This window comes from Equus caballus, chromosome 7 (genome assembly GCF_041296265.1).
Source record: "Equus caballus isolate H_3958 breed thoroughbred chromosome 7, TB-T2T, whole genome shotgun sequence".
NCBI lineage: Eukaryota > Metazoa > Chordata > Mammalia > Perissodactyla > Equidae > Equus > Equus caballus.
Genome location: NC_091690.1, coordinates 9,922,521 through 9,945,855, shown reverse-complemented (window position 1 = coordinate 9,945,855; position 23,335 = coordinate 9,922,521). Strand labels below are relative to the sequence as shown.

The window sequence follows — 23,335 nt, the reverse complement described above, 5'->3', positions numbered from 1 at the left end:
CCACCCCAGTAGATGCTATCCTGTATCTTGTCACTCACTACTCATTACTTGCTTTATTTTCTTTCTAGCCCAAATTGCTTTCTCATATTATATTATTCCTAGCTTTATTGTTGTTTCTCTCCAGTAGATTGTAAGCTCCACAATTGTAGGCACTTTCTTTAGCTTTCTCATTGTTGAATTATCAGGACTTACACTAATGTACCTATAGGCTATTTAATAAATGTCTATGTATTCAGTCATTCAACACATGTGTCTTAAAAGCCTACTATGTTCCGGGTACTGTTTAAAGTGCAGGAGATATAGTAGCTTAAAAATAAGAAAAAAAAAAAAACCCTGCACTCATAAATTTATAAAAGTGGTGACAAACAAGAAATTTGTTGAATTAGTGACTCTAGAAGGCATCAGAAAGGACATGACCCAACAGTTTTGAGTCTCTGTATATCTCCATTTAATTTTTAACTCCTGTAAGAGGCAATCTGATAGGCTTAGTTTTAGTTAGGTGTCTAAATTAGGACCAGAGACTTAGAAGACAGCCTAATATATTTTCCCCCTTGTCTGTCTGGCACATATGAACATGAATACTCTCTTCTACACAGCCAAAGATATTCTCGCCTAAGGCAATTCAACTATTCTAAATGCTACAGCAAGAGTCTACAACTTATTCATCTAGCATAACTGAAACTTTAACTGAAAAACAATTCCACTCCCCCCACCTCTGGCTCCTGGCAATCACTATTCTATTCTTTGTTTCTATTAGTTTGACTACTTCTGATACCTCACGAAAGGACAATCATGCCTGATTTTTCCTTCTGTGACTAGCTTATTTCACTTAGCATATGTTCTCTAGGTTCATCCATTTTGTCATAAATGGCAGGATTTCCTTATTTTAAAGCTGAATAACATTCCATTGTATGTATATACCATATTTTCTTTATCCATTCATCTGTCAATGGCTGTTTGGGTTGTTTCCAGATCTGGGCTATTGTGAGTAATGCCGCAATGAACATGAGTGTGTAGATATCTCTTTGAGATACTGATTTCGTTTTTTTCTTATACACCCAGAAGTGAAATTGCTGGATCATTGGTGTACAATACAGTGCCTATTGTTGATGATACAGTATTGTGCACTTCAAAATTGGTTAAGAGGGTAGATCTCATGTTAAATGTTCTTACCACAAAAACGCTCAGTAACAAAATAAACAAACCAAAAAAACAAAGAGACATAAGGAACCTTTGGGAGGTGTTTATCTATCTATCTATCTATCTATCTATCTATATTATCTTGTTGGTGGTCATGATGTCTCAGGTGTTTGCATATGTCCAAACGTATTAAATTGTACATATTAAATATGTGCATTTCTTTGTATATTAATTATACCTCAATAAAGCTGTTTAAAGAAAAGAACAAACAAACAAATAAAAATAATCAATAGCAAACACAATCACCACGTCGCCAATGGGAGGCATACCAAATTACCTCAAGTCATTGCATTCAGACATGGTCTAAGAGGGTTATTGGATCCAAGAATTTTGTCCATTATCCCAAGTGGTTTTTTGTTTTTGTTTTTTTTCTCTGGTGAGGAAGATTTGCTGGGAGCTCACATCTGTTGCCGATCTTCCTCTTTTTGCTTGAGGGAAATTGTTGCTGAGCTAACATCTATGCCAATCTTCCTCCATTTTGTATGTGGGATGCCACCACAGCATGGCTTGATGAATGGTGTGTAGATTCGTACTCATGAACCTCAGACCACTGATGTGGAGTCTGTGAACTTAACCACTACACCACTGGCCAGCCCCTCCCCTGAATGGTTTTTATCTTGGCTTACTTATTCTGTAATATGGTATATTCTTCAAGTGATAGTCAAGAGTTGTGAATTTAACATTACCATTTCATCTCACACATAATTTTCCAAGAGGGAGGTTCACAGTTCATAGTGAACAGGAGGCACAGTGTATGGTCAAATGTCTTGACGTTCAAACGTGTACTGTCATTCATTGTAAGATGATGGAGTAACGATCTAGACGTGCCCATAGAGACTGAGGAGGAAATCAGCATCTTCTTCCAGGCAGTATTCCAACATCAAGTACTATTGTGTCTCAGCTGGCAAAGCAGCTGAGGCTCTCTTTTTAACAATTGTTTTACACCATAAACCATCACAAAATTATAGGAAAAATTATAAAAAATAATATAAAGGACAGCTATGTATCCTCCACAGAGTTCAAATACATGTAAATTTTTTTGGGGTATACTTATTTCAGAGGCTCTTTTTTCTTTAAGAAATATGTCTTAAATGTGTCACTATATTGTCACCCTATGCCTTTTACCCTGCTGCTACCTCAGTAGCAACTATTAGCCTGAAGTTTGTGTGTAGCATTTTTATGTATGTTTTGTGTTTTTACACTAAATGTATGTATATAAAACTAATATAAACCATTATTTTGAATGTTTTAAATTTATAGAAATGATATCCCATGGTACATTTGATTTTACTATCTCTTTTTTTCCCCTCTCATGATTAAGTTTGATATTTGTTTTTGTTAACGCAAATATGTCTACTTTATTCAGTTCAACTGATGATGGCATTCTTATTGAAGAAGTCTCCATTATTTTCACATCTTGCTATTATAAACAATGCTTCTGTAATAAAATATCCTTGAATGTGTCTCCTTGTATTTAATTACAAGTACTTCTTTAGAATAGATGTCTGGAAGTGGAATTTCTGAGTAGAAAAGAATGAGTATCCTCTAACTTATTATCTTTGAATTTTCCAGATATTGCTCAAGTTTATACTCTCATTAATAATGAATAAGAGTACTAATTAATCAACTTTGTCTTAAAAAGTCAGTACTATCAGACTTATGAATGCTTGGCCTTAGATTAGGGTATTATGAGTTGAATTTGCATTCACCTGATGTGTATCAATAAACACCTCAGGCCAGAGGTATTAGTTTTCTGGGGCTGGCATAACAAAATACAGTATACTGTGTGGCTTAAATAATAGAAATCTATTTCCTCACAGTTCTGGAGGCTAGAAGACTGAGCTCAAGGTGTTGGCAGGTTTGGTTTCCTCTGAAGCCTCTTTTCTTGTCTTGAAGATGGCCATCTTCTTGCTGTATCTATATTTTCTAAGAAGGAGGGAAGAAGGAGAAATTCTGAAAGACTCATCATTTAAACTGAAAAAGATTATTTCAAAAGTGGTGATCTAAATTATTCAAGTGCCCTGAATTTACATAATGGGATAAAATTGAACACTACTCTTAGAGGTTAAAATAATCACAGTTGAAAAATATTTACTATAGAAATACCATAGTACTTACTTAAAATTGTCGTTCAAGTTTTATCAGCAATATTTTCTTCATATTTTAATTAAATAATGTTTTACTAAAGATGTCTAAAAATCTGAAAGGAGTCAACAAGTGAATGTTTGATTTTTATTTTGAATTAAACAAACTGATCCTACATGGCACAATTTGATCATTTAAATAGAATTAAAATTTCCAGAGAATTTTAATGTATTTTTAGGTTGCTCTGCTTTTTTTTTTTTTTTAAAGATTTTATTTTTTCCTTTTTCTCCCCAAAACCCCCCCGGTACACAGTTGTGTGTTCTTCGTTGTGGGTTCTTCTAGTTGTGGCATGTGGGACGCTGCCTCAGCGTGGTCTGACAAGCAGTGCCATGTCCGCGCCCAGGATTCGAACCAACGAAACACTGGGCCGCCTGCAGCGGAGTGCGCGAACCCAACCACTCGGCCACGGGGCCAGCCCCTAGGTTGCTCTGCTTTTGATGTGTGCTGTTCATGGGATGAAATAGCAGGTAGAGCAAGAATAGGAAAACAAGAGTAGCATGTACAGCTGCTTGACTCTTATTCCCTGATTCATTCTGCTTTTCTTCATCCATGTGGTAGAGCTTTCTTTGAACTCAATGAGCGTTCTTCACAATGCAGTGATATAGGGGAGTACAGAAGTGATGAGAGTTCAGCACATAGAGTGAAGACTAGAAGTCTTTTGCCTTCAAAAGAAGTCAGTCTTCAAAGTAGTGTCTCCCTTCAATGCAGACTTAAGACCAAAGGGCAGAATATCCAAGAAAAGACCAAGGAAGTAATTGAGCAAATGAAATTCTCATATTAGAAATGGAGAAAAAAATGTTTTTACATTTAAGCAGAAGAAATCTCAGAATTTTCCAATATGTCGAGGCAATACAATTAGATTCAATCTCAGAACTCATGAAAATACATCTTTCAGATTGTCACTAGAGTTAACACACTCACACATTTTTGCCCTGAGATTCAAAACATCAAAAGGCATTATTCAAATGGGTCTGTAGGTAGTGAGGTTGAATTCCTCTGGGACCTCCTGAATATATAAAGAATGCCTTGTCTGACTAAATAATGAGAGTTGGAAATGTTTATTAATTACCTGTCATCTTCCACTGGAAGAATCTTGGCACTTGGGATGTTAATACCTCTGCAAGTTGTATGTGCAAGTTCTGCCATGATCTGTGGTGTCTGAAGAGCCTGAGAGTAGGAGGCAGAGAAGCAGTGCACACATCAGAGAGAAAATACTGTCAAGCCAAAGTGAGTTCAAGGTTCCAAGGGACCAGTGTATCCCAAAATGCCTGAAATCATAGGTGAGATGGAGAGGATGTAATTCAAAGTATCAAAGTTTCCTGTAGCAGTCCACCAGTCATACCAAGCTGATCTGCTCATGTTTGAAACATAAATATTCCTGTGCTAATGACTTTCAGGGAATGCAATCTCTACAAAAGACTTCATACACAACAACTAGAGAGATATTCTGTAGATTCCACCCTGAAACTGTCCTTAATAGTCACCACTTTCTTCTCTACCGTCTCTTCTAGTTTTCCATCACACTCAACAAGGGATGTACCTAGAAAAATTTGTTTTCCTGGTTATGTGACATAAACTTTCATGCCTGTGTGATCTGCATCTTTGATGGTCTTGCCCTTATCACTCCATGTTTCCTGCAATTGCCCATTCACCATTTGCACTAGGCATGGAAGCAAGAAGAAATGCCATATTGAATACCTCAAATTCACATATGCATCCATTTTGTACAAGCAGTCCCACCTCCCCATGATAATCACTGTGTATTTCCTCTGCCAATAGAATAACTTCTTTTTTTTGTCTTCCGGTCCACTGGCCTGAGAAACACAAAGTAACTAGGTGGTAGTTTAAGCTTCAGATTTAGGTATCTATCTGCTTTACCACCCGGATCCCCCTTCAAGACTGAAAGATTTATTCTTTTAGCTGTAGAAACTTTATGGGCTCACAGCCAGTCCTCTTGGGGACTTGCCCTTGGCTGCAAAGACAGCCATTTTTGGAAAGATCGGGCTTCCTTTCCTGAAAACCTATATTAAAGACTGATCGGTGCAGGGGTATAAAGGTCCAGCCTCCTCACTCCAAATTGTGACAACTCTGAAGGCTTTCCCAGTTTTATAGCACTTCATGGAGTGTGCTAAGACACTGTATGACTGCACTGCAGCCCAGCTCCTCTCTTTGCCCAATCTTGATTCTTTCCTGTCCCCCAGAGTTATTGATTGTAAGAGCTGTACTAGGTGTATCCAGAGAAAGATAGCATATATACTGATATATATATATGTGTATATATATATATATATATACACACACACACAAGACAATATAAACAAGATTTATTATAAGATATTGGCTCACGTGATCATTGAGACTAGGAAATCCAATGATATGCAGTGTGCAAGCTGGAGACACAGGAAAGCCAATAGTGTAGTTCAAATGCCTGAGAACTAGAGAGCTGATGGTATAGATTCCAGTTTGAGTCTGAAGGCTTGAGAGCCACAAGTGATGAAGGGAGGAGAATATAAACATCCTAGTTTAACAATCTGGCAGTGAATTTGACTTTCCTCTGCCTTTTTGTTCTATTAGGCCCTCAATGGATTGGATGATGCTCACCCACTTTGGGGAGGGCCATCAGCTTTATTCAGTCCACCAATTCAAATGCTAATCTCCTATGGAAACATCCTCACAGGCACACCCAGAGTTAATGTTTAAGCAGAAAGCAGGGTACTCCATGGCCTAGTCAAATTGGCCCATAAATTAACCATCACAAATCCACCCCTTGTCAACTTGACTCCCTTATGCATCTCCTTAAACCATACTTAATATCCAGATAAAGACAATAAGAAGATCATAATTCCACCCAACATGATACAACTATCCTGTGTACAACTGAAAATGTACTAACCCTTCCTCAGAATAGGAAGTAGAGTCCCGAGTGATGTTCACTCTTCTCTTTGATATCATATAACTTCAACACTATGATACAAAATTAATAATACTTAAAGGCCGTGATATAAAGTCAATATGTTACATGATAAGGTAATAAGAGAAGAAAGAAAACAAAGATGTGCTTATATATATATCTGCTTCTATATATGTGTGTATATATATATATATGTATATGCTTGCACACACACACACAAATGTATTCATAACAAACTAAGAGGATATATACTCATGACAATTATGGTCTTTGTTTCTGTAACTGGTGACAAGAGATTTTCCCGTATTGAGGTATATGGGGTAACTATTTGGGTCCAAAACTGATTTGCCTTGAACTAAAAAAGCCTGACTTATGGTCTATCAAACATACATTGTACATCTGCTTGAATCTTTCAAGTAAAGAATGCACTCTCTTAAGATACGAATGTACACTTCCCCTCCCCTCCTACACCCCATTGCTAATGCTCTGTTGCTAACACCCATATTAATCGCTTTCCCAACGTCAGGGTCTTGTTGACCTGGTGATTTGTAACTGAATATCTTTTTGAAACTTTGATAGATGTGTATCCTGGGCTTGTTTAATATATGTTCTTTGTTCCAAAAACATATAAGACTGTACTGAAAACCATGCTTCTCTGGAATGCTTTCTTCCTTTCTGGAAAAGGCCATCCCAGGTTGTAATCCTCACTCTGGCTCTAGTAAAACTCACCCTATTTCTCTTATCTATGGAATGGTTATTGGTTATTTTGTGTCAACACTGGTCAGTGGTTATAGCTGTTATTTATAATTATTTTCTTCCATTATCCATTCCATATTCCCTGTGCCTTCGGCAAGCACCTCAGTATTCTCAGGTTTTTAACTGATGGGGTGAACCAAACCTTCATTCGTGAAGCGTATGGGCCATTAGTAGTTCTGCCTGGAGGGGCTGTTTTAATTTTCCATTGACCTTAATTACAGGGCATGGTAATACTAGGGATCTCCTGTATTCCAGACATGTTCTTTCTTCGCTCAACTGTCGAGTAGTAGTACAGTTTCCCACTTGGTAGTCAGGATCAATCACTACAGCCAGCACAGTAACTCCTTTCTTTGCCTGTTGATTTAGAGGCATGAGGAGACCACAGAGGCTGGGCAGCAGTCTTAACTTCCAATGCAATGAAATCATTTTTTTTCCTGATGGAAGCATTCTTCCCTCTAGACCTTAGATCTCTAGGCCAGCAGAGCACAAAGTTAAGGGAATAGGTAGCAAAAATTTTGCTAATGGATTACAAGGGGTAATTATGGATGGTGCCACTCCCATTTCTACGCCTTGATTCCTGGACCAATGAATCCTGGTTATGGGAGAAACAGCACCATATATTAAATGCTGAACCTATACAAGCATCTCAAGAACCTTGTCTCAGCCCTGCCACGTATTGTCACATAATTGGCACTGTAACTGAAACTTTAAAAGGCCATTCCATCATTCTATCAAGTTAGCTGCATCAGGGTGGTGGAGAACATGGTAGGACCAATGAATTCCATAAGCATAGGTCCATTCCTGTACTTCCTTTGCTGTGAAGTGAGTTCTTTGATCTGCAGCAATGCTGTGTACAACACCATCACAGTGGAGAAAGCATCCTGTAAGTCAATAAATGGTAGTTTTGAAAGAAGCATTGCATGCAGACAAGCCAATTTCATTTCCAGAGTAAATGCCTATTCCAGTAGGGACAAAATGTTGCTCTTCCATGATGGAAAAGGTCCAATATAATCAACTCATTATCAGGTAACTTTCTAATCACCCTGTGGAAGAGTGCCAAATCTGGGTCTCAGTGTTCATTTCTGCTGCTGGGAGATTGGGCACTCAGCAGTGGTGATAGCCAGGTCAACCTTGGGGAGTGGAAGGCCATGTTGCTGAAGCCACACATAACCTCCATCCCTAACACCTTGGCACTTTATTCACAGCCCTTTGGTCAATGACAAGGGTGGCTGGAGAAAGAGGTTGACTGGTATCCACAGACTATTCTCTTGATTATTAAAATTCTCCTCTGCTGAGGTCACCCTTTAGAGAGTATTCACATGGGACATAAATACATTTACATTTTTGCCTATTCAAAGAGGTCTATCTATATACCTCTTCCCCAAATTTCCTTGTCACTAATTTTTCAATAATGTGCCTTCCAAGTCTGCCTATCCAGCTAAACTATTTGCCCCAGCCCATGAATCTTTTCAGATGTGTGTATAATTTCTGGCCATTTCTCCTTCCAAACAAAGTGAACAGCCAGGTGCACTGCTCAAAGTTCTGCCCACTGGGAAGATTTTCTTTCACCACTGTTCTTCAGCAATATCCCAGAAAGGGTGGATGGTGATGCAGCTGTCCACTTTCATGTGGTGCCTGCACCAACTGTGAACCAGGCCCAGGTTTTCTCTTCCTTTGTCAACTGATTGTAGAGAATTCCTCATGAGACCATAGGTGTAGGCTAGCAGAGAGAAGGCAGCATAGTGTGAATGGGGACCATGGGCTGCTTCTTTATGTAACTCACTTGTGCCTTCAGGACCTGCTTGGGCCCGATCATGTATATACCAGTTCCTTTTGATGATGGAGTGCTGTTGTGCATGCCCAACTTTATGAATTGGTAGGTCAGATAAAACCCAGTTCATGATGGACAGTTCAGGTTGCATGGTATCTTGGCGGTCCGTAGTTAAGCATTCAGTTTCTACTAAGGCCCAGTAGCAGGCCAAAAGTTGTTTCTCAAAAGAAGAGTAGTTATCCGCAGTGAATGTTAGGACTTGGCTCCAAAATTCTAACTGCTTATACTGCGATTCACCTATAGGGGCCTGACAGAGGAACTAAACATAATCCCTTCAATAGAAAAAAGTACATACTTATAGGTCCTAAATTAGTAGCACTATTTAAGAGTTTAAGATTATTCGATCCACTGGCATGGAATTTGACTTAGTATACATGCTACGTACATGCTGTAACAAGTAGCGTGTCCTGTATACATTCAGGACATAGTATACATGCTAAATCACTAAATATTGTATAGCCCTATTCCAAAATAGGTAAAATATTTGACTTCAGAAACAAATAGGTGGAAGTAAATCCCTGTGCCAATACTATTAGTCACAGCGACGTATCCGGGGAATTTGTGCTTTCTGTCTACACAATGGGTTCTGTATGTATGTTTAGAGGTCCTGGTTCCAAGAAAAGGAATCCATTATTGAAATTTATTTGCCTTAAAATCAGTTCATTGGTCTTATACTGTATCCTCTGCCAAGAAATTAGTTAATCTAGGAAATTAGATAATCTACGGCCTCTTTCATGGAAGCACTGGCAGAAATGCTGAGGTTCTTAAAAGGCAAATTGGTGTCTGGAGTAGCTGTCAATTCTGATAAAGACAAATTGCCCACTCCAGTTCAGAGAAAAAGTGTGATGTAATCATTTTGCTATCAAATAGCTAGCTAGTCTCTTTGAGGGATGATACCATACAAAGTGATTGGCTGCCAACAGGATGAGCATTGAGCAACGTGAGTAACTTGAATAGTCTTGGGAAAGAGAAGCCTGTGCTTTTGTGCCTACAAATAGCCACCATGGTCACACCATTTTGGGATCAGTGGGCCAACACTGGAGTGACTGAGAAGAGAGGATGTTTCATATCCACGTGATGAGTCATCCTGTCTCCCTGATTGTTGAGTGTCTCCTTTGTGGAGGATGCTTTCTGATGTTAAATAATAAGAGGTATAACTGTGTCCCCATTTCACATATATAAGTCTACTCACTTGTTTCTTTCCCATACTTCTTTGTCTCTGATTGTCCAGTCTTTCTCCCTCCAGACTAATGACCGGCCAGCCAAGCCATTTTCCCTGGTCAGGATTCTCTGTACACGTATACCTCAAACTATTCTCTTTCCACATTCAACAAATGACTAAATAAAATACTCAAAGCTCTTCTTTCATAGAGGATTTTCCCTCAACTCTTTCCTTTAGGGCTATCCCTGAGTGGTAGAGCCATCCCCTGAGTGGGGAAGTAGGTAAGCCACACCAATGTTTTAAGACAGATTTAAGTTTGTCTTATCCTGCAGAACAGGGCCATAGACAACCTCCTGTAAGTCAATAGATGTGCGCTGAAGAAGAGATGTTGCTATGACCGAGATAGGTGACATGAGAAGCTTGGCCACTGGTTCATGAAAATTATTTGTGTCTTCTGAAATATCCGAGGAATGATTTCAAAGCCACTTTTTCCATCATGCAATGGATTGCTGCTGCACCTATTCAATATTATGGCTCAAAAAAATGACAATACTAAGTTCATGATAGGCAGTCCTGGGCATATTTTCATTTGATGATGAATGGTCAGATGCTCAGTCTTTACAAAGGCCTAAGACTATGGCAAGAGCTTTTATTTTTTTCTTTCAAAAGGCAGTTATTTCGGGAATGATCAAAGCATGGCTTTCTCCAGAATCTTAGGGCATCTTTGTTGTAAACTTTCTATATATTTCACTCTCTAGCACACGTGTATTAAAAGGGTACCCAGAGTACTTACACATTCATATTTACTATGTTTGCTTTTCATTTCATCATCACAGTGGATCAGTGTACTGCACAAAATTTAAAAATGATTAAGATCTCCCTGTGTTTTCTGAGGCGAGAGAATGTTTGACACTGTTCTTCCTATGTAACGGAGAACTGCTTTGATCTTTTCTATTGAGGAAAATTGAAAAGAAAGTATTTCCAGGTCAGCAGGCACATATTAAGGACCAGAAGCTATGTTGATCTATTTCTACAAAAATACAACATTAAGCATAGTATCCGAACTCCTTGATTGGTTTGGATTTTAAAGGGACTAAATAGTGAATTGGATGAAGACATTATGGGACCACCCATTTTGCCTCCTCTTGTCTTGGAGAATTGTGTTAACCTCTGAAATTCCCCCTGGAAAACCGTATTGCTTCTGATGTATGATCTTGGTTGGCCTTTGAAGAGAGATATCCCAGGGTCTTCTTTCAACAATGTCTTCACAGATCAGGAAACAAATACCAGATTTCTGTAAGTTCCTAAGTATTTACCAACTAATTATTCACACGGTGACTGAGGAAATACCCAGGAAAATGGCATCACTTTATAGTGGCTAGGATTCCAATTATCACCTGGCTTTCACAATTTCCCACTCTAAATGGGAGGAAGTAGCATTTTAGTTTACTCACCTGACACCAGTTTCTCTGAGATCCTTTTCTAACAAAGAGCCTTTGAATAATTTGGGTATTCTCCTATACCTGATAAAAGTTATCTGTATATTATTGTGATATTATAAGGTACTTCTTAAAAATATATAAATATATTCCACATCCCATATAATCAATGGGCTCTCAGCTTTATTACCAAATTGTTCATTTTGTCATTTTTTTTTTTTTAAAGATTTTTTATTTTTTCCCTTTTTCTCCCCAACACCCCCTGGTACATAGTTGTGTATTCTTCGTTGTGGGTTCTTCTAGTTGTGGCATGTGGGACGCTGCCTCAGCGTGGTCTGATGAGCAGTGCCATGTCCGCGCCCAGGATTCGAACCAACAAAACACTGGGCCGCCTGCAGCGGAGCGCGCGAACTTAACCACTCGGCCACGGGGCCAGCCCCTGTTCATTTTGTCTTTTGACACCAACCTACCATCTATACAACAATCAATGAGCATATTTTACTTTCCTCTTTCCAGCTCCCTTTATCTCTCTCTCATTTTTTTACATGTTCATTATCTGTACTTTGTCAGAATACATAACTTTTAATTAAATATTTTCTTTCGTCTTTGTCTCTACCCTTGGTTTGATGTTAGAATTACAATTAGTTATACTAACTGCTCACCATCAGTACTTTTGCTGAGGTTTACCCACACCTCTTTTGATTGAAGGGAGCACGTTCTCTAGTATACTCCCCAAGAAAATTCATGAGTATAGTGTTATTTGAATCCTTGATGTTTACAGCTTATTTTAAGTAATAGCTTTAATACTAGGAGGAGAGCTCTGCCAGATATTCTATTCTTGATTCACACCTTTTTCCTTAAATTACTGCTGTATTGTCATGATTGTGTTGCCTTTGAATTTGACACCAGTCTGACACCAGTATAATTCTCTTGTTTGTGTTTGTGTATACATATACACAAATAGCAGAATAAATAATATGAGAATTTCATATGACCTTGTTAATACTGGTTACTAGTCTTACACTAATTGTTATTTGTACTTCTTCTTAGGCAATTCCTTATACTTTATCAGATCTATTAGTATATTGAACTGTCTTTTACGTTACACAAAAGATTTATGATAATCTGATAACCACAAATTCATATTTAAGCTAATTAAATTAACTGCAGTATAACATAAATGAAGTTCTCTAAGTCACTAAGTTTTACGGTGGTTTGTTGGACAGTAAGATCTATCTAATACAGAATTGGGGCCTAGAAGAGAGTTATTGCCATAACAAAAGCTTAAATTATGTGACATTGGCATTGAGCTATAGATAGGGGCTAGAGAAGATTACTAGAAAAATGACAACCCACATTGGATAGTCTTGAAACAATTGGTAAAACAGTCACCTGCTGTAAATTAAAATATAGGAAATATATCCAGTGAACTTTTGGAACTGAGTAATGAAGTTTTTTGAAGTAGAATGTTGAAAGTGTCAGCTAGTTGTATTTTATTTCCATATGGCAATATCCCAAAAGAAATAGAAGAACTAAAGAAAAACTATCTAATTTATAAGCAGAATTTATAGAAGAAATATAGAGGGTCATAACTTACTAAGTTGGGAAATAAAACCATTTCTCATATCCGACTTTTCAAATCAAGGTTGCTGTTGGGAAGATATAGACTCAGCCTAAAATTCAGATCAAAGATGTGGGTGTAGGACCTCTTTTACAAGACTTTTGAAATAATTAAAGTGGTGCCCAGTAGAGACTCTTCTAAAGCAAATTCTGTTAGGAATCATAAGGCCATTGGCCCACAATATAAGGTCACTGGCTACACTCAAAGTAGCTCAATTAAGTCTGAAAGAGAGGGTGGTCTAAAGTGAATTGTGGACTTGAATCAGACTCATGAACAGATTACAAAATTTTTCAGTTATCAAAAGTTCTATAAGCCTGTACTAAAAGACATTGGAATTGTTCAAAGTTCAAAAAAATTAAAAAAAAACAAAACAAGGCTCACACTGGCCTCCAATTTTCTATAGACTAGAACAACTTTCCGAAAATTGGTCAAAAGCATATTTCCAAATTCTATTTTAAAATTGGTCAAGGTAGAGAAAGAAAGACATCCCAGATGGATGAGAACATAACCGAAAAAAGCTCTACGGGAATAGGGTCCTAAATAAGGACTATTTTCTTCCTGTGAAGTAAGGAGACCAGGTAAAGTGGACTGGTGAAATTTCAAAAGTGCTCTGGTTCAGTGACATGCATGAGCTTCATTTTGAGTTTTTTTTGAGGGGGGGAAGATTGGCCCTACTAACATCCATGCCCATCTTCCCCTACTTTATATGTGGGATGCCTGCCACGGCATGGCTTGATAAGCTATGCATGGGTCCATGTCTGGGATCTGAACCAGTGAACCCCAGGCTGCCAAAGTGGAGCACATGAACTTAACCACTACGCCACTGGGCCAGCCCTTCCTTTAATTTTTTAATGGAAGTGTTTACTACTGTTACCCTGTCCATGTTTCACCATTGTATATTCAGTATTAGAATTCGGGGGAAACTTTGTTTTTTCAGTTTATGGTTGTCAGAATCAAAGTGCCATATCTCAAGAACTACATCCAGATCTGATGCAGAAAATGATATACTTGTTCACTGAGACTACTGTCATGATTGGAAGTAACTTTTGGGAATTCTGAGATGGAGCTGAACATGTTTAGCTGTGAGATATTCATGAATAAATGCAGCCAGAGATTGGGATAAAAATGGTCCCAGTTCCACCCCCTTCTAAGTCTACACCTATTACAATATGCCTTTGCAGATTTTCCCATCAAAAAGGGTAGTCTTGGGGCCAGCCTGGTGGTGTAATGGTTAACTTCACATGCTTGTCTTCAGTAGCCCAGGATTTGCGAGTTCAGGTCCCAGATGCAGACCTACACACCCCTAATCCAGCCACGCTATGGAGGTTTCCCACATATACAGATGTTAGCTCCAGCGACAATCTTCCTCAAGCAAAAAGAAGAAGCCTGGCAAAAGATGTTAGCTCAGGGTCAATCTTCCTCACCAAAAAACAAAAACAAAAACAAAAACAACTTTCCTAAGACTTAAGTCTAGGAGTGCCGTCTGACTTATTTTCGTCACAATGCAGCAGAAATGAAGGGCTCACACAAGATTATAAGACTAGAGAAAACCCTCAGAGTCACAGCTGCTTTTCAAAGGAAATCATGAGCACATACTAAAAAAGCTCGTGCCTGGGGATATGTGCAGGGCACTGAAATTGTCTGCAATATTTTCATGTATAATATTTTGTGCTTTGTTGATCTGTTTCTTTCTAAAGTTGTAACATCCGACTGATTTTCTCATTTCATAAAATATAGTCAAGCTTTAAATTCAAATCCAAGAAATTATCTTCTTTACTATGATTCTGTTGACATTTTGATTGCTGTAGGTTGTGGCTTATAGTATTCAAAAGTCTGTATATTTGTCTCTCTTTTTTTGGCTTTTCAACATTATGACACCCCACGTCTGCTTCTATATTCAATAAGGCTGTAGCACACTGCTGAGATATTCCTTGTGATTAGTAATAAGAAAATAAATATGGATATCTTAAAAATCTTAACGATATTCCCAGATATTTTTAACATATGCAATATTAGAAAAATATGCTAGCAACAAACAGATATGCATTAAATTGTTTTTCTAAGATCGTATAACGAAACTCTAAGAACTGACTGTAATTTAGGAAACTCGCTTCTTGTACCATCTCTGAAGTTAGACCCCAGAGCAAAGACATTTAGAGAAATATGCAGACAATATACTCTTTCTAGAAATTTGTTCTCCTAAAGTCATTGACTTGAAGAGATTAACCAGGATGATTTTTCCTTATAAGAACTAATTTTCCTTGTGTAAATTTGTTTAAATAAAACCAATAAAATTTTGACATGTGCAGGATTTTTCTTTTTTTCTTTGCCACAAGCAAGAACATTGACTTTCATGACGTTTTCTCCCACAGAGGACTGAAGAAGAACTCTTTACATTTTATGCACTAATTGAAAGTAGAAAATATTTCTCAATATTGGGTCAATGCAATATTACTTGAAATTTAGAGCCTTACTTTTATTAAATTGAACCACATTTACTTTATTACTTTCCATGAGGAGAGAATGGCATATTTAAAGAGTAGAAGGTGTAATTGTTTTTCTTAGTTTATCAAAGGGGTTATGTTAGTGTTTTGTGAAAATACATGACAAAAGGATGTACAAATTTTTTTTTTAAAGAATGGCATCTGAGCTAACATCTGTTACCAATCTTCTTTTTTTTTTACCTTCTTCTCCCCAAAGCCCCCCAGTACATAATTGTATATTCTAGTTTTGAGTGCCTCTCATTGTGCTATGTGGGACGCCACCTCAGCATGGCTTGATGAGCAGTGCCATGTCAGCACCCAGGATCCAAACTGGTGAACCCTGGACTGCTGAAGCGGAGAGCATGAACTTAGCCACTTGGCCATGGGGCCGGCCCCAGAGTGTAAAAATTTTAAAATCATTCCATATGTTTCTTAAGTCTCAACAAATATACAATTAATAAAATACTACTTAAAATCTCTCTCTATATATATCTATATATATTCCTACTAAGGGCGACTACATACAGAAATTAGAAAAGGCCACATAATAAAACATGTCAGTTGAGGGATTACTTTTTGAAGAAAATGTAAAATAATCATAAAATGTCTTGCAGGACCTTCTTAAAGAACTTGTATTATTTTGCTAGACTCAATCAGTATGCTATGAAATAATCCAAATAATACAATATTCTATCATCAGATATTAAGATTGACGAATGGGGAAACAGGAGTGAAAAAAGAGAAAGAAAATGAAGAATGTATTTGGAGAGAATACAAGAAATAAAATAGAGCAACATAGGGGAAAATAAGAGAGACACACATAAAGAATGACATCTCAAAAGTACAAATAATACCAAATACACTATTTACACATGCAAATACTTTTTTTACAGTGATGTGAAAAAATAAACAGAATTTCAAAGATGTTGAATGCTTTTACTTTATGCTTCAGAGGCTGTCATTAGTTCTTTTTTTTTTTTTTTTGGTGAGGAAAATTGGCCCTGAGCTAATACATGTGCTAATTCTCCTCTATTTTTTTGTATGTGGGACACTGCCACAGCACGGCTTGATGAGCAGTGTGTAGGTCTGTGCCCAGGATCCGAACCCATGAAGCCTGAGCCGCCAAAGCCTGTGTGTGAACTTAACCACTATGCCACTGGGCCAACCCCCTGTCATCAGTTGTTGATGTTCAAATAATGAATGGACAGTTTGAGCCTATAATGAGTAATCAAATATTTTTTCTTAAACTTTATTGAATCAATAAAACTCACAGTTTAAGATAACAGGTCAATGAATATTGACAAATAATACACCCACATAATCATCACCTCAATAAAGTTAAACAATATTTTTATCTCCACAAAATGTTTCACTGTATTTCTGTTTAATCGATTTCATACACCCACTCCAACTACCTACCACCTCAGGCAACCATTGATCTTGATTTGCTTTCTATTACTTTGCTTGTTTGAGAATTTCATATAAATGAAATCATACAGTATACATTATTTTTCTGGTATCTTTGAGCAAAGCGTCTTAGGGACTCATCAGTGTTGTGTGACTCAGAAGTTCATTACTTTTGATTACTCAGTAGTATTTTACTGTATGAGTGTACGATAATTTTTTAATTCAGCCCCCTATTGATGAAAAAAGCTCTTTCTGGTTTTTGGCTATAAAAATTCCATAATCAGAATTGTATGAAAATATATATATATATATATATATATATGTTCATTTAATATATATATATGTATTTTACAAATATGTATATATATGTAATGATTTATACACACATATATATGGTAAATTTTAAGTAGTGGAATTGGTGGGTAATATAGTGAGTATATGATTATCATTGTTAGGAAACTGTGGAAATCTTTTCCAATGTGGGTATACTATTTTATATTCCCTACCAGCAATTTATGACAGTTCAAGTTGCTGCTCTACCTCCCTAACACATAGTATTATCACATTTTTTATTTTAGCTGTTCTGGTGGGTTTGACTTGGTATTAATTTGGATGTATGGAGACAAATTATGTTGATCATCTTTTCATACATATTTGAGATCTTATATCTTATTTTGAAAAATGTATCTCCTATTATTTGGCCCCCTTTTTATAGGTTGTTTGTCTATTATGGACTTCTAAGTGTTCTCTACATATTCTGGAAACGAGTACTTTATATGTGTGTGTTGAGTATTTTCTCCCAGTTGTGATTTGCCTTTTAATTTCCTTAATGATGTCTTTTGAAGAATGGAACTATTGAATTTTTATTAAGTTCCTTTTATCAGTATTTCACTTTTCCTGAGTTTTGTTTGTTGTCATTCTAAGAAAGCTTTATCTACTCCAGAGTTACAAAAAAGATTCTACTATGTTATTTCCAGAAGATTTATTATTTTAGCTTTTATATTTATGTCTATTATTCATCTCAAATTCAATATTGTTTATGGATTTAGAAAATGTTTGAGATTCTTTTTTTTTCTATAGAGATATTCAGTTGTTACAGCACCAAATGCTGAAAAGATTATCTTTTCCCACATTGTTTTACCTGGGTGCCTTTTTCAAAAATCATCTAAATATATATGCATATACTTCAATATTTGGAATGTATATTATGTTGCATTTATCCATTTGTCTGTGTGTTTATAAATGCCATGTTCTCTTCATTTTTGTAGCTTTATAGTATGTCTTTAAATAAAGTGTTGTGAGTCCTCCAAATGAGTTTTTTTTCCTATCAAAATTGTTTTGACTGTTCTAGGCTGTTTTGTTTGCAACACAAGTTTCGGAGTCAGTTTGTCAGATACAAAAATGTTGAGTTTTAGTATTAAATTTGCAGATCAATTTGTGGGAATTAACATCTTGACTATGTTGAGTCTTCCAAAGAATGAACAATATCTGTTTTTCTGTTTATTTAAATCATATTTAAATTTTCTTTCTACTTTTTGTAGTTTTTTAATAAAGGTCTTGCACAATATTTTTTAAGTTTATCCTAAATATTTTACATATAGTGATGCTATTTTAAATGATACGTTAAATTTTCATTTTCCAATTTTATGCTGGTAGAGAGAAATCTACTGTTTTTTGTATCCATATCTCATACTCTATGAAATTGCTTATTTTTGTAGGTTTTTAGAGTTATTGTTTTTCCATTCCAATCTGTATACCATTCTTTCCTTTCATTGCCTCAATAAAATTGCCTCAGAAAATATTGTACTGGCTGGGACTTTCAGTCCAGTAGCATGAAAAAACTAGGAAAAAAAGGAGGAGACGAGATATCCTTTTCTTGTTCCAGAATTCAGTAGGAAAGCACTGATTCTTTCACTTCCAAGTATAATATTAGCTGCAAGTTTTATTTAGATGCCCTTAATCATATTACACTTCTTTCTATACCCAGTTCATAAAGAATTTTCATGATGAATGTGTGTGGAATATTGTCAAATATGTTCCCCACATTTCTTGAGATGGTGTTTTTCTTCTGCTGCTTCTTTCTATGAATGCGGTGTACTGAATTAACATTCCTGGCTTACACCCTACTTCTTCGTTATGTATTATCCTTCTTATATATTAATGCATTGAATTTGTCATTCTTTTCTTAAGTTGTTATTGTTGTTTTAAGATTTGGCTCTCAGGAAATACTGACTTCACAGAATGAGGTGGAAACTGTTCCCTCTTCCTCTCTTTAAGGAAAGAGGGTTTGTAAATTTGGTATTTATTTTTAAAAGTTTGATAGAATTCACTAGTGTACCTATCTGGACCTGAAGTTGTCTTTGGTGGAAGGTTCTAATTACATATTCAATTCATTTATTATATGTAATGCTATTTAGTTAGTATCTTCCTGTGTCAGTTTTATTAACTTGTTTTTTCAAAAAATTGGATAATTCCATATAAATTGTGTAATTTATTAGCATAAAACTATTCATCAAATTATCTCAATATCATTTTCATATATGTAATAATATCTCTAGTGATGTTTCTTCTTTGTTTTCTGATACTTATAACTTGGGGTTTCCCAAATTTTTCTGTTGTTGTTAAATCAATCCAGCTAGAGGTTTATCAATTGTATTGATTTTCTTTTTCAAATAATTGGCTTTTGCTATTTTTGAAATAATTTTTCTTTGTTTTCTATTTTATTTATTTCCATTCTTATTTTTATTTTTGACTTATATCTTACATTGAGTTTAATTTACCCTTCCTTTTCTGGCTTCTTAAGGCAGAAATTTAGATAATTAACTTAAATTTTATTCTTTTCTAATATAAATGTGAAAACCTATTCATTCCCCTTAAAGCACTACTCTAGATGTATACTAAAATTTTGATATGTTGTGTTTTAATGATCACTTAGTTTATAGTATTTTCAAATTCCTCGTGATTTTTAAACTGATTTCTAACTTAAATTTGTTTTGGTGAAAGAACATTCTGCATATGATTTCAAACCTTTAAAATTTATTGATACTTTTTTTATGGCCTAGTATATTATGTACATCAGCCAATGTTCAATGTACATTCTAAAAGAATGTGTACTTTGTCATCGCTTATGTCATGTTCTATAAGGGTCAGTTAGGCCAATTTGGTTGGCAGTGTTTTCCCAGTTTATCCTTCCTGACATTCTCTCCACTGTTATCAATTGCTAAGAGAGAAGTGTTGAAATCTCCAACTATATTTGTGAATTTGCTAAGGTGCAGGCACATTTAAAACTGTTTTCTCTTCTTCATGAAATGATACTTTTATTATTATAAAATATTTTTGTTTATCTTTGGTAAATTATTTGTTCTAAATTCTAATTTGTCGAATTAAATATAGCCTTCGTATAATTAGTGTTTACATGTAATATCTTTTTCCATATTTACAAGTTTTACCTATCTGTACCTTTGTAATTTAATGACCTTCTTGTGGAAAGCTTGTGGTTGCATCTTATGTTTGTATACTGCCTGATGATATTTGCCTTTTTGTTGAATTGTTGAAATTAGTCCTATCATTATATTTATGTTTATATTGGAGTTAATACTACCATTTGCTATTTATTTTCTTTATGTCTCACTTTTTTCTTATTCCATTCTCCCTATCTGCATTGCCTACTTTTGGATTGAAAACTGTTTCATATCAAATTTTTAATCCTCTATTGGATTATCAGCTAGACCTCTTTGCTTTATTCTTTTAGTTGTTTCTGTAAGGTTTACAGTATACACTGTTAAATTATTATGGTATACCTTCAAATATTATTATATTTATTATTACTATATCATATATCACTTCATTTATACTGTAAGAACCTTTGAACAATGTACTTTCATTTCCCCAATCCATCTTTTGTGCTTCTGTTATAATATATATTACTGCTACTTACAATTTAAACCTTACAATAGAGTGTTATCCTAGACGTTAGTTCTAGGGTTCATCATAAGCATAACAGATGAATGACTTCAGGAGACACATCACCATGTTTTTCTCCCTTTATTAGTACTGTGTGGTCCAAGTACCAGTAGTATTGCTATTGCCTGGGAGTCTGTTATGAATGCAGCATCTCAGTTCGCATTCATATGTACTGAATCAAAAGCCATAGTTTAATAATATCCCCATGTTATATGTATGCATTTTAAAGATTTAGAATCATTATTTTAATATACTTTGAAAAGCGATTTTACAAGAACACTATGATCAATAAAGAGTAACTAAATGAGTTTTTTGGTACTATCACAGCCATGGCATTTCTGGGGAGGATTTTCTGGTTCCTTTTAGGGATTTGTAGTTCCTTCACTTTAGGCTTCTTTTCCAGATTTTTCAGGGATATTTTTAATTTAACCGGATCTTATATCACCATCCCCCTTACAATAAATATAGCCAAATTCAATTTCCTTGACAGTTTTCCAGAAATAATTATCTGCTTTGCTCCAAGAGAATCCCTAGATTCTCATATAAATTTGAGGTAAAGAAAAAGATCATGTTATTTCCTGATTCTGCCTTGAAGTGCTTGCAAATATCTTAGAGATAAAAGTTAATGGTCGAAGACTTATATCTTGCATAGTAGCTTTGCAGAAAGGGAGTTAGCAATCCAGAATGCTATATAACTGCAATCTTAGACTTGGCACATTAGTCTCTTGATGAACCAGGGGAGTAGCTGATCCTCCCTGAACTATATATGCGGACGTAGTGAAACAAGACAGGAAGCCATATTTTCACCGCATTGTATTATTACAGCCACAAGCTATGAACCTGTGCCCCGTTCACATCAGTTAAGGAATTGAAATTCTCCCATCTGATGAAAGTTACAGGAGTGAACAAGGCTGCTGGCCGACGTTCTGCTGGTCCTTTATTATGCCATTGGCAGTGCTGGTGCTCCTTAATCATGCAGCATAGCAACTTCAAAGTTAAGTGTTGAGGACCCTTGACCTCCCAAAGTTTGACATGTATCTGTACTAGATTCATATCTGTTATCTCACGGTATTCTAAGAACAACGGCAATATCATACTTACTAATGCTTTTCTATCTATGAATTTCTCAAAAAAATAGCGCAAAGTATTTTCTTTGTTCAACTGTATAAATTTTATCAACCAGAAAATTTTATTGTACGTGCTATTTTCTCAACTATATCAACTTATTTATTCATTCAGAGAATATTTTTGAGCTTTGATAGATATGCCAGGAAATTCATGGAGTGCTGGGTAAAAGTATAGAGAACTTTACTGGGACAAAATTTAAAAGACACTATCCCTAATCTCAAAGTCACAGTAATCACGTAGGGAGATGTACAAGAAAACAATTGAAAACATGAATTAAAAATAAAAATTGAGGAAAAAAATGAATTTATGCAAGTTGAGAGAAATAAACGTCCAGTCAGATCTGAAGAGTCCCTGCCATTTTTTCACATTCAAAAAGTCTTAGGTAAATGTATTGGGACTTCTCCTCAGGCATAGTACAACAAAACACAACGATGACCAGGCTATAAGTCTTCTAGGAACTTATCAAAAAATAAAGACAAATGGAAAGAAAGAAACAAGATAGGAAATAATGTAAAAATGTTATTATAATGTGACTCATACCAAACCTCCCCAGTCCCGGTGTGAGGATCCCATTCTTACACACCTCTGGACATGCAGCAATGGTAGGGTCAATTCACACCCAAGCAATGAAAATTTTCCGTAAATCTCAGTGTCCAGGACTCACCAAGAAAACCTCCTGGGGTCCAGAGAAAGAGAAAAGCCTTCTTAAGTCCTTGTTTCTTACCTTGGAATTTCAACTCCATTTCTTACAACTCCTCTCCGCTCATAAATTTGTTATCTTGTTTTGTGGTCTGAAACTATCTCAGAGCACAATATTTTAATAACAAGACATTTTCCAAGTTCTGATATTTTCCAAATTAAATAACAGCATAGTAGGTACAATAACAATCTAGCATGTGTAAGCCAAGTTAGCTCTATTTTACTTCGCTTTCATTTTTAACCACTCCTCCAGTTCCAGGACAGAACAGAAGATCAGTCTGTTCTCCCATTTATTTTGCTCTACGTTCCCTATGATAAATTACCCTAACAAGACGACACAGACACTCACAAAACACAAGCGTACAGACATAGACAGACACACACCTACATTTCCATAAGAACAGAATTAACTGTTTTAATTACCACAGCTTTGTAATATATTTTGAAGTCAGAAAATGTGATGCCTCCAGCTTGTTCTTCTATTTCAGGATTGTTTTGGCTATTTGGGAACTTTTACGGTTCCACATGAATTTTAGGATTTTCTTTTCTTTGAAGAAGAAAATTAGCTCTGAGCTAACTGCTGCCAATCC

The 23,335-nt window shown here is 35.9% G+C and overlaps 1 pseudogene; it reads right to left on the bottom strand.

Moving 5' to 3' along the window:
• Nucleotides 1–7,044: 7,044 nt before the first annotated feature.
• LOC111774141 (uncharacterized) lies at nt 7,045–10,050 on the bottom strand (annotated as a pseudogene).
• Between the last annotated feature and the right edge of the window lie 13,285 nt (nt 10,051–23,335).